Below are 12305 nucleotides of genomic sequence, written 5' to 3'. Positions count from 1 at the left end.
TTGTACTGAAAGAATACAGGAGTTGGACCTTCCTTGATCCACGCAGCTGGGTTCCCTCCCTCACCTGGCATCGTTCTAGGCTCTGTGACTTCCCCAGGCTGAGCACAGTAATCATATCTTCCTCTCAGGATCAGATACAATCAGTCAGTGTTTGTCCTGTGATCCTCCAGTAAAGCAAGTAAGTAGACTCGAGAATTCCCCAGTGGGACTTTCCTGGTGGTCCAGTGGCTAAGACTCCACACTCCCAATGCAGGGGGCCTGGGTTCAGTCCCTAGTCAGGGATCCCACAGGGTGCAGCTAAGAGTCCGCATGCCACAGCAAAGATCCAGCACAGCCAGATAAATAGATTTTATATGTATTTATATATTACATGTAAAGAATTCCCCAACACACCACATTTTCATTTCCATTTCACAGAACAGTGAAGCTCACCCCGTTGGGACATTTTAAATTCTGAGGTTCCCTTCCTTTACATAATTGTTTGAGACATTCTGCTAAAAATGTTTAAAATGCTAGCTGTTTCTCAGGAGCAAACAAATGCCTCTATTGCCTCTGACCCTGCATCGGAGTTTCTGAAACCCTCTCCTGTTTGAAAATGTGTCCCATTCAAGTAGCAGTGCCTGGAGATCAGGCCTGCCAAGCACAAGGGCAAAGTCTCCAGTCCCAAAGGGGCAAAGCTGTCCCCTCAATTGACTTCGGTGGTTACCCAACACTTGTATCAGTGAGCACAAAATAAAGAGCTAATACCATTAAGGATCCTCACCAGAGGTTGGTTTTGAAACTCTCTAAGTAGAGAAAATACAGGACTCTGAGCTTCAACAGCGGCCTGCCTGCTCCTGGAGGACCAGGCTCTGGGCTTTCAGTCCTCCTTGTCTCATCCTCCTCTCTCCCCTTGATTTTCACTCACTGTCAGTGTGACGGTCAGGGAAGGTGTCCCTCAAGGGCAAACAGTAGAACTCAGAGGCCCCCCCGACTGCAGCCTGCACCACCCTGTCCACGTTCTTCTGTACTTCCCCCCCACTTTTTTTTTTTACTGGAAAATTAAAAAGAAAACATGGCAAATTATTATCTGCTTAATACACATTTAGGTGTCCCTGCCTCTCTTTTTTTTCATTCAATCTATAAAAGAGTACTTTCCACATCGGAGCTATAACCTCCAGGCCTGAACAGGATCGTGCCAACTCCTGCCCAATATGACACAGTTTTGGTGACAACAAACTGGGTCCCAAACAGCCCGGTGAAAACCACAAGTTCTCGGTCTCGGTGGCTTGAATTTAGTGAAATGAAACAGTCACTTCTATTTTAGTATTTTTAAAGAGTGACACTGAATAGCATAGTTAAAAGGTCAGTTCTTGAAATTAATGAGTGAGCCCTGGTCCCATCCAAGGATAGAGAAGGATTTTTTAGGGGGTCCGAGAGCCCTTGGAACATACTGCCTATTTTGAGGTAACAGGGAAACGAGTTGGCAAGAAGAGTCTTCAGCTGGAGTGACACTGTAACATTACCTACCAGGCAAAGACACATTTTTTAATGAGTCTTTCAATCAACCCATCAGTAACCCATCAGAAGCCGGGCAGGATCCCATCAGAAGAGATGCGATGAACACTGCCCGTAAGGTCCAACCCCCTTCACAGGTTCCGGGCCCTCCCGGCAGACTTCACCGAGACACTGCCCATCACCTGAGCCTCTGAGCTTCCTGACCCGCCAGGAGGCTCTGCATCCTCTTTTCTGGTCTCTGTTTAGAGAGCATATGTCAACTTGGAAGCACCTCTCAGCTGCAGCGTTTCTGTCTTCTCCAGCAATCCCTGGGACGTCTAGGTTGGGATTAGAAAGTTTGGAAACTTCCCCAAACTGTCTAGGCTGACAAATGCTTTTAGGCGTTTGCCATCACCCATGTTTTTACATGTGGAATTGATTATGTCAACATCCTAGCACAAATCTTTCAAGGACTCCTTTCCTGTCTTTAAGATAGATTTCAAACCCCTCCGCAGAGCTTCCTGAAAAGCAGCTCTTGGTGATCTGGCCCGTCCCTTGCCACTTCTCCCCTGCTTTGCTCTAGACATTCTGGACTCTGTACACTTTTCCAAGATGGCACATTCTCTCCCATCTCTGAGCTTGGCACACGGCGTCCCCCATGCAATCAATCAAAGTTAATGCCCATGCTTCCCCTATCCCTTGAATCTGAACTTATTAGATGACTTGCTTTGGCCACAGGGAGATTAGCAAAGATTTTCCAAGGAGAGGTTTAAAAGCACTTGCGTGCTGGACTTTGTCCTCTCTCGCTGCTCTCTGAGACCACGATATGAAAGCTCAGACGAGCTGCCTGGAGGATGAGTGACCATGTGAAGCAGGGACAAGCTGTCCCAGTGGATGGTCCTGCCCCCCAACCAGCCTTACAACAGCTGGACATAAGAGGGAGGTCATCATGGACCAACCAGTCCTAGTCAAGCTACCCAGCCTAGATAGAATAGCCCGGCTGGCTCACAATACATGTTTGATGTCTCAAGTCATTAAACGTTGGGGTGGCTTGTTACATATGTATGCCAAATGATATACCCACTTTGTTTCTGAGTTAACATCTGTCAGTTCGTCAGGTCTAGGGGTGAAGACTTCTCTGAGCCCAGAAGATGCCACATTGGTCTGCATGCATAGCATCCTCTGGGTACCACTAAAAGACAGGAATTGCCTATCTTCTCACCTCTCTTTCCAGTGACTGGAAGCTTTTTTAGCTGTTACAGAAGCTTTCCTTAGTGCACACACCAGGTAAATATTTGCTGGAAGAAGATACAGGAATGTATACCTCCATCTTCTGACTTATTCTGTCTTTAATGTCAAAGAATTAGCCCAGGTAATTTTCACCTATCTCTACCTAGACATGGTGGCTACATCAAAATACTATAGTTTTTCTTTCTTAGAGTTCCCCTCATATCAATAGCTTTTGGGAATCTCCCTACTCTTTTTAGAGACAAGACTAGTGTCTCTTCCAAACTCACTGTGCCTTTCAGTTTGACTAATGCTAAAAAATTTACCTAAAATACCAAGGCCCCTTAGACTATGCACATGGATAATTCTGACAAACGCTACCACCTTCACCATCATAATTACTCTACTATACATGTCAAAGAAGCAGAAGGCTTTGACAAGACATAACCGACTTCACTGGCAATGCAAAGACACTGACAGTTAATGACAGTTCCCATTACAGAGGAAACGTCTCCACAACCAAGAGGCTAGCAAGTTTCAATGGTTCACCTGTTCTGTTCACCTGTTTGTTTCAGCAACACATCACGATACATTTTGTTCTGTGCAATTTATTATCGTAACAGCATTATAGCTGCCATGGTTACTAGGGAGCAATCTCTGGGCTTATATTTAGCACACATCATCTCATTCAGTTCTCTCAACAATTCTGCGGCATAGGTATGACCAGCCCTATTTCACAGATGAGGTAAGTAAGACTCAGAGAAGTTGGGCAGTTTCCTCAGGGACACACACAGCTATTGAGCAGCAGATCTAGGATTTGAATTCAGGTATGCATCCCTGTAGCTCAGAAGGCAACGAATCTGCCTGCAATGCAGGAGACCTGGGTTTGACCTATGGGTCAGGAAGATCCCCTGGAGAAGGGAATGGCAACCCACTTCAGTATTCAAGCCTGGAGAACTCCATGGACAGAGGAGCCTGGCAGGGTACAGTCCACGGGATCACAAAGAGTCAGACAGAACTGAGTGACTAACACTATACTTGTGAGTCCAAAAGTCCTTAGTTGGATGAATACCTTTAAATCTGATGCTGTCCAGTGGAATAAAGAACTACCTTCCTTTGGAAGAAATGGGAATAGGAGCACAGAGAAAGAAAGTGGCTTGTCCTGGGTCTCACAGGGGTGGAAGGGAAAGACCCAGCTGTCCATCCTTAGTCTGATGCTTCTGCACCAAGCCCCGGGCATCCCCATCTTCTCCTCGAGTTATTAATATTTAGATTCACACCTAGCTCTGTGACTGACAACAAATTCAAGAGGGAGAGATAACCCAGTCTTTCTGTACTAGGTGTGCTTCCAATTACTGTATATCTAGATAGGTTGTGAAAGAAAAAAAAAGTAGCATAAAGCTCATGAGTCCTAATTGGGCTCTCATCTGCTTCTCCAGATTTCTTTTAAAAAAGCAACCAACCTAGAGTTTAATCTTCCAACTTTAATGTGATTCACAGTCTGTATCTATTATTCATATCAATATGAGAGAGCTGATTTCATTGCCTGCGTACCATGAAGAATGATGACTATTTAGCATCAGATATTGAATTAAGAGTTACACAATGATACTTTAAAAAAAAAATCAACCTTGTTTCTCCACTGTATCAAAATGCACCTAAGAGGTATTTATCGTTTGAGAAACATACAATGTCTTCGAGAATTAAACCCTTTCAACAACTTAAAATAATGACCTGGTTGAGCACACCACATGCTTGTTAGACCAAACTGATTTATTCAAGAAACATCCTGGAAACATAGGATTTTCTGAAAGTACAATCAACTCCCATGGAGTTTCTTTTTTCCTCCAAATAGTATTTCTGTTCATTTCAGTTCCAGATCTTCAACATTTATCCTTATTCTAGCTATGAAAGGGGGCATTTATATATGTTGAATATAAATGTGCTGGGCTTCCCAGATGGTAAAGAATCTGCCTGCTAATGCAGCAGACCCAGGTTCGATCCCTGGTCCAGGAAGATTCCTTGGAGAAGGAAATGGCAATCCACACAAGTCTTCTTGCCTGGAAAATCCCATGGACAGAGGAGCCTGGAGGGCTATACCCCATGGGGTTGCAAAGAGCTGGATGAAACTAAGCATGCAAACAGCAAACAGTAAAATGTGCTAGAAATATCTGGTTACACCCTAACTGGCTTCCCCATCCTGAAGACACAGATACGTGCTATTATCTCAGCAAATACTAAGTACTAATAATATTTTATGTCATTTGTGGGTTTCAACTGTTTTGGGGATATCTCTTTCACCAGATTCCCTTGCTCCTCAGCACCCAAATTTTGCAGGTAGACCCACCTTTGCTGTGTGTGTGTGTGTTTGTGTGTGTGTGTGTGTGTGAGAGAGAGAGAGAGAGAGAGAGTTGACTGCCCAATTTTAGACTCAATCAAGGCAAGGCCAACTAAGTGAGGGACTTTAAGATAGAAAGCTTCTGTGTTCTTTTGGATCCAAATCAAGAGGGAGGGGCAAGTCATTTAGTGCCAATTCAACTTGACATCAAGGGAGGAGGAGAGGAATTAAAGAGAAGAGGACAAGGGGTGCTCCTTTTCAATGCTGCAAATACAGATAATTACTGGAGCCCAGTCAGAGAGCTCTAGTTACACTCAACTGTTTTTAGGCCAGACCTGTCAACAGGACAAGGAGTCAAGATCCACTGTGGTGTTTCCCTTCAACCCTCCTCTCTTGACCTCTGACTCTGCCCAAACATCTACCCATGTCCCCAACTCCTAACACCAGTGCTGATGAACAACAGGAACGTTAACCCAATTCACAAGAAAAACAGATACCATCAAACATCCTGAGATCACCTAGCACCCTGCTCTGGCAGTCCCCACACTCTGCCTGGATCAGCCACTAATCAGTTTGTTATTCTCCACGGGATGCTATCTGGATGAGAAAGACCATGTGGTTCACAGTCCCAAGTGACACTCCCATGATACGGACATCTTCATCCTGGAGGCCGGCCCAGATGGAGGAAATCCTCTTTGAGCAAGGTGACTGCCAACTCCCTTCCAACCCTCTGGAGGCCACCCTCGTCCACTGCCATTCCTCTGCTGGCCTTTACGGATGCGCCAGCCAGCAGGTTGCCAGGACAACTGGCGTCATCACTGGGGCTCAGAAATAGATCGCCAGCAGAGCTGGGGACCTGGACTGCAAACTCCAATGACAGCAACAAGATACCAATTGGCAGCTAATCTGCTCCACTAAAGGAGTGATGGACTAACATAACCCAGCAAAGAGCTCTCACCTTGACGTACTACCCTTAATCTACACATGTGCTTGATGCGGTGGTGACACAGAAAGGGCAAAAACCTCACTGAAGATAGAGGCTGAATGACTGTTTGGAATTATGTGAGCTGGTAGATTCACAGGAACCAACTGACACTTGTATATTTAATTTATTAGTCTCCTGAAAGTGGGGCGAGGGAGAAAGGTTGCTCACAGCGGAAGGAGGAGAGCCAGAAACAGGTAGAACAACTGAAGTTGCCAAAGAAAGGGAAAGGCAAAGTCTGTTTGTACAAGCAATAGCTGTCCCCGTTCTGAACAATAGCATCCTAATCTCATCCCTCCCTTTTCTAGGAGAACAAAGAGGAAAAGACAAAGGACACTGGGAAAGAAGAGCTTGCCAGGTCAGAAGAAGGGGACGACCTTTGGGTCCAGTTCTCTTTGTCCTGTAAGGTAAGTCTTACGATGCTTAGAATGGGCAGCAACTCATAGGAGGCCCAGGCATTAAGACTGCCTATCAAAGTCTTGGATGTCAGCCCTGGAGAAATTACAATTTTTCAGTTGCATGCAAGCTGCAAAGGCTACAGGGGAAACAAGAAAAATGAAGAGCCACCTAATACAAAATTTTTAGAAAATAATTTTAGCAAGAGCATTTTCATTTCCAAATATGCAAAACATCGACGTCCCGATGTGAGGATGGCTTATGTCCAGAATGAAAGATGTAGCGCAGCACCTACCTGGGCAGCGGTCTCAAGCAGTGAATTCTGCTGCCACTATGGACAAGTCCTAATGCTAGACACTTGTGGCCAGAAGGTCATAAGACGTGTGATAAAGGTATTGTGTGATAAGATGTGCGAGTTAGAGGTGGAATAAGATGCTGAAGAGTCCAAAGAGCATGACTGGAACTTAACTGAGTTTTGGCAATAAAAAGATTCTGAAGGAGGTCGCCATTTGTATCCCATTAAGGTTTCTACGTTGGGGGAGTCTACTTAAGGAAGCAGTTTCAGAACAGAAGCACAAATAGAAAACTGGGGACTTCCCTGGTGGTCCATTGGCTAAGACTCTGCGCTCCCAATGCAGGGGGCTCAGGTTGAACCTGCATTGAACCCGTGGTCGGGGAACTAGATCCCACATGCTGCAACTAAAGATCATGCTGGATGCAACCAAGACCCAGCGAAGCCAAATAAATATCTTAAAAAATAGAAGAACTGACACTGAGACACTAACATCCTCCAACACAGATGTCAAACAGCTAATTTTACTATCTCACCTTAAAAGCAGCTTATACTTGTTGCAAATGACTTTTTTTAAAAATTATATAACATTCTTATTCAGGGGTCTGCAAAAGGTTAACAACATCCTCAGGACACAGAGAAGATGGATTCATTCTTTCACTCTACAAGTCCACCTACATAGCTAGCACTGGAAATTTAATATGAAATGTTGAGGGAGGGAGGGATAAATGATTTTCTTTAAAAAAAAAAAAGATTGTTTCACAAAAGTTAAAAATGTGGGAAATTAAAAGAGTGAAATTACTCATTTGTCTTTATACATCTGTCCCCAGAATTGATATGTTTGCTGGTAAGAACCATTAGATTTTGTTTTGGCTTTATCACAAAACGATGTCACTTAGTCCCTATCTGTGCCTCACTCTTTCCTCTAAGAAAACAAAAGAGAAACAAGTCTTTTAGAGGAAGAATGAAAATACTACTATGATATGATATACTTGGAGAGAAAGACATCCATCGGTCATATTTATACATGACCATCATACTCATACATATTTATAACAAAGTTGATAGAGCTGATCGGTCTCCATGTTACCAAGTAGGAGAAAGATTTGATCTCTGTCTGGAAGAATTTGCAGTGGCTTAAGATTCCCCGTCCTGGGCATCACCCCCATGCAGTCATCCTCGCCCTGCCTTCGGTGTACACAGATTCTTCCACAGTGAGTGCTTCAAAGGCACTCCACTTGAGAAATACAGTTTTAGTCCTGGGTGTGGTTTCAGCCTGAAGTTCAGTTGAAAACACTACATTTTACACAGGTTGGGGAGATACCGCTTCTTTAAGTGACCCAAATTCTTGTTTCAGCTATTGCTTACAAATACATAAAATGACTCCGAAGAGGAATGGGTCCCACGTGCCCTAAGCCCCCACTCCATGTCTGGATCAGTGGTCATGGCACATCAGTCCTCATGGAGAGATGCTTCTGAGGTCTCACCTGCCCAGGTGAAGCAGCAGTTAAACAAAAAGACTTTTGTTATCTTCTCTCGCTCTGTCACCTTCTCAAAACACACACATATATGGGGTTGAAATCCAACCCCCGTTTCAAGGCCGAATTCAGATGCTCAGCTGTCTGTGAATCCTTCCTTCTCTGAAAACTCAAGTCTCAGGAATCGTACTCACACCCGCTTTGGAACACTGACTCTGTGCTGACCAGCACTGACCAGCGCAGTGGGAGGGAAAATCCCAGAGGGCAGTGAATACAGATCACTCATCCCTGCCTCCCTCACAGGCCTGAGCACACCAGTCTTTTCATAAATAGGATCCAGTCAGTGAATTTGAAACAGTAAATAGAACATAAAACCTTTTTACTTCAGCACTACGCTGTCAGAAAGCGGTCTGACCAGGCTGTGGACACGTTCCTTTACAGGACAAAACACTGCAGAAGATACATGAACGTTTTTCCTGCCGAAACAGCTGAGGCAAGTAGGCCGAGCAGGTGGGGAAGAGGATGTCGAGGAAAACAGGTGTGCCCGGGATGGGCTGCCCTCGGCCAAGCAACTCAGAAGTAGGGCTGACATCCATTCTCAGTGCTCAGCAGCTCATGCAGAGCCCCAAACACCACCACCCGCTGCAAGGCAGCAATGGGCAGGCATGGGTGAGGCCATCTAGAAGAAGCAACTGGAGGAGGTTTGGGAAAGGGAAAGAAATGGGTGGCAGAGAAAACTCTAGAAGACTTGAGGCTGCATAAAGAACACCCAGAGTGCTTGCATGAAATATGAGAGCCTCTTTGCCTTTATAACATGCAGATCAACTGGTAGGGTCATTATAAGCAAAGAATTTTTAAAAATGAGACTTTCCCCTCATTTATCTAATAGTAAAATCTCTTCCCTTGTGATCCCTTTTATCGACTTCAGGTGGTTTTTTTTCTATGATAGCACTAGAGATCATAAAAAAAATTGGTATCACAGATGGCAAATCTAAAAGGTACAAGTTGACAGACACATAGGGAAATTCCCAAATCACTCTGATTAGAGTGTGTATGTGTAATTCTCTCACTCTGGAGACTAGAAATTCAGTTCCCATTTTTCAAAGCTTATAAAGACAGCATAATGCTGTCTAAATAGGCACAGAGGTGTTTATTTTAGTCTTTCCATTTCTTCCCAGGAATAATGTAACTCCTGCACCCTGAAAAGGGGGTTGATAAACAAAAACTTCAAGAAACCTTGATACCTGCTATCCTCAAAAGCCACAGAAGACAGTGCCTCCCTAAGAAAGTGACTGTTGGTTTCTCCCTTCCCACCAGAGAGACATTCGATGGACTCAATTTGTACCAGTTCACTATTCTTTCATTCCAAAGTATGCCTCTCTCAAAAGGAAAGAAAATGAAAATGACGCTATTTAGTAAATGGTGAGTTTCTAGGCAGACCGGCCACGCCAAGTCCGTCTCTCACTTTGGAAATCAAGGAAAACATGAAAGATGATAGATTAATGGGATTATAAAACACAACACCCCACCTTTCACAGAATGCCAGGGCAGGCTGCTCACAAACAACCCATAAAGCAAACCACTCAAATGGAAGAGGAGAGGAAACACACATCGGGCAGAATCTAAGTATCAGAAAATCCCCAAACACTATTGATAGTTCCCTGAAGCCTTTTTTAAAAACAAACAGCTTCCTTTCCCACACTGACTTATATACATTGTAAACATCTGACGTCTGCTTCTAAGGAAAAGACAGCGAGCTAATTTTTGCATGTCACCCTCTGCCTGACCAAACTATTATCAGATTGAAGCCGTTAGCGTAAGAACCGTTTTGGGTTCTTTTCTGAATGGCTTAGGCGCACACAGGAGAAACCCAGGCAGAGGCTCACTCTGTCCTTAGTTGCTCAACAAATATTGACAAGCTGCATTTAGGCGTTATGGATTCACCAGGAAAATAATAAGAACAGCATCCCTGTTTTCATGGATCTTACAGTCTAGTTGAAGAGATGGTGCAATTAACAAATGCAGGTATAAAACGTACGGTACTTAAAAGAAAAAAGAAAGTAGGCTAGAGAAGCAGTCCCCAACCTTGGTGGCATCAGGGACCAGTTCGTGGAAAAAAATTTTTCCACAGACCAGGGAGGGGATGGGAGATGGTCTGGGGACGATTCAAGCACATTGCATTTACTGTGCAGCTGCTGCTAAGTCACTTCAGTCGTGTCCGACTCTGTGTGACCCCATAGACGGCAGCCCACCAGGCTCCTCTGTCCCTGGGATTCTCCAGGCAGGAATACTGGAGTGGGTTGCCATTTCCTTCTCCAATATTTACTGTGCACTTCATTCATATTATTATTACCTCAGCTCCACCTCAGATCATCAGGCATTAGATCCTGGAGTTTGGGGACCCCTGGGCTAGAGGACACAGAGGGACAGGGTGCTGCTTTATATAGGTTGGGGAAGGCTGCTTAAAAGAGGCAGCTGGAGAAGATTTACTCAAGAAAGCAGAGCAGCTCAGAAGAGAATTACAGATCATGGCCTCCTGGCTTATACACTAAGTAATATTTGAGAACAGAGGTGGATTAGTTTTCAAAAGTTAAATTTCAAAAGTGGCTCATATTTAATTTTCAAAAAGACCAATGAGTATGGATCCTAAATTTAAATGACTAAAACTGCATTCTTAGAAAAAGTGCTCAAGTGAACACCTTTCGACTGTCCCATGGTCCCTGGGAGGGTCCTCTGCAAAGGGTAGTGTTGTGGTGACACACACAACAACTCTCTTTTTTTTTTTTTAACCACAAGACTGTGCTCACTGTTTTAAATGCTCTTGGATCAATAAACTGAAGTTGTGCCAGACCACTGACTCTTAGAGGCCAAACAGGGGAAAGTGACCATCTAGCCCACCTCATCCAAAGCTGATATTCGAAGCAATGTTATAGTCTTTAGAAGAATCATCAGAGCTCACTACACTCAACCTTTTCATATTACTCAAGATAAAATGGGTCGTCAAGGCTGTAGGGTTAATTGCAGCATCACGGGTAAAATCCAGGTCTTCCAACTCCTAGGTCAGTTTTCTTGCCTCTTCTCTCTGTACAAGATACCACACCTTAGAGCCAGTTTGAGACACTTTGAGGAGCAAAGTCCATCCGCAAGAGCCACAGTGGCATTTGACAGGTGGATGATGGGGACAAACAGAGAACGACAAAGGTCGTGAGTCTGGAGCAACAAGCTGCTAAGGATCGACACCACTAATTGCAGTGGCTGCCATGATTATTACTAACACGTTCATCTCCCCTCCACCATACTCCATCTACATGCAAGCTCACGTCCTTTGAAAAATCTCCTGCCTTCTCTATTATAATGGCATGGCCTTGGGACACCAGGATACCAAAATAAGGACAAAATATTAACTCAGTGCTGTAAAAATAGAGCAAGACTGCAAAAGGTTACTAACTTCAAAATTTACTAAGAAAACTGGGACTTCCCCCACCTCCCCAAGCGAATGCAATTTGGAAGAAAAAGTCCTTTGGAGTTCAAAAGAATTTAGAATTTTCTTCCTCTCGCTCAACCCATTCCATTTACAGAAGGATTTTTAAATGACTTTAAGTTGTGGCATCTTAAGGTTTACACTCTAGAATGTCTTTGAAAACCTCACTTAATGTTTGAGGTCTGACAGGGTATCACATGAGCAGTTCAAAGAAATGGTTTAAAACAAAAACACACACCACCAGATTCGAAACAAAAGCTATCTTGATTATAGTTACTGCACTGCTCTTTTAAATGTAATCTGAAACCTACAGCACTTTTCCCTAAGATACTTATTTCCTAGGTTAAAAGACGCTTAAAAAAACATCGTCAGACATGCATTCCGTTGGCTACCTGATTGGGAAATACTTTCTAGAAAAACATACAGCTATAGTAGCACCCAGATCTAACAGGGCCCCCCAAATTATTCCTTAATACTGACAGAAGCTTTTAGAATAAGAGTTTTTTTTTCTAAAAAAATAAGATTCTGCTGCTTGTGGGGACCCCAAACTAAGATGGAGACTCATCAGTAAACAAGCAGCATAGAGCAACACAGACTTATAAACCAACACTTCGCAGGGGTCGGTGACTTGCCCA

The 12305-nt window shown here is 43.9% G+C and overlaps 1 protein-coding gene across 10 annotated transcripts in view; it reads right to left on the bottom strand.

Moving 5' to 3' along the window:
* ATXN1 (ataxin 1) overlaps positions 1-12305 on the bottom strand; it is a 421390-nt gene that overhangs the window by 129092 nt on the left and 279993 nt on the right. The window lies entirely within an intron of this gene.

Source organism: Ovis canadensis, chromosome 20 (genome assembly GCF_042477335.2).
Source record: "Ovis canadensis isolate MfBH-ARS-UI-01 breed Bighorn chromosome 20, ARS-UI_OviCan_v2, whole genome shotgun sequence".
Lineage (NCBI taxonomy): Eukaryota > Metazoa > Chordata > Mammalia > Artiodactyla > Bovidae > Ovis > Ovis canadensis.
This window is presented reverse-complemented; position numbering and strand designations above follow the sequence as displayed.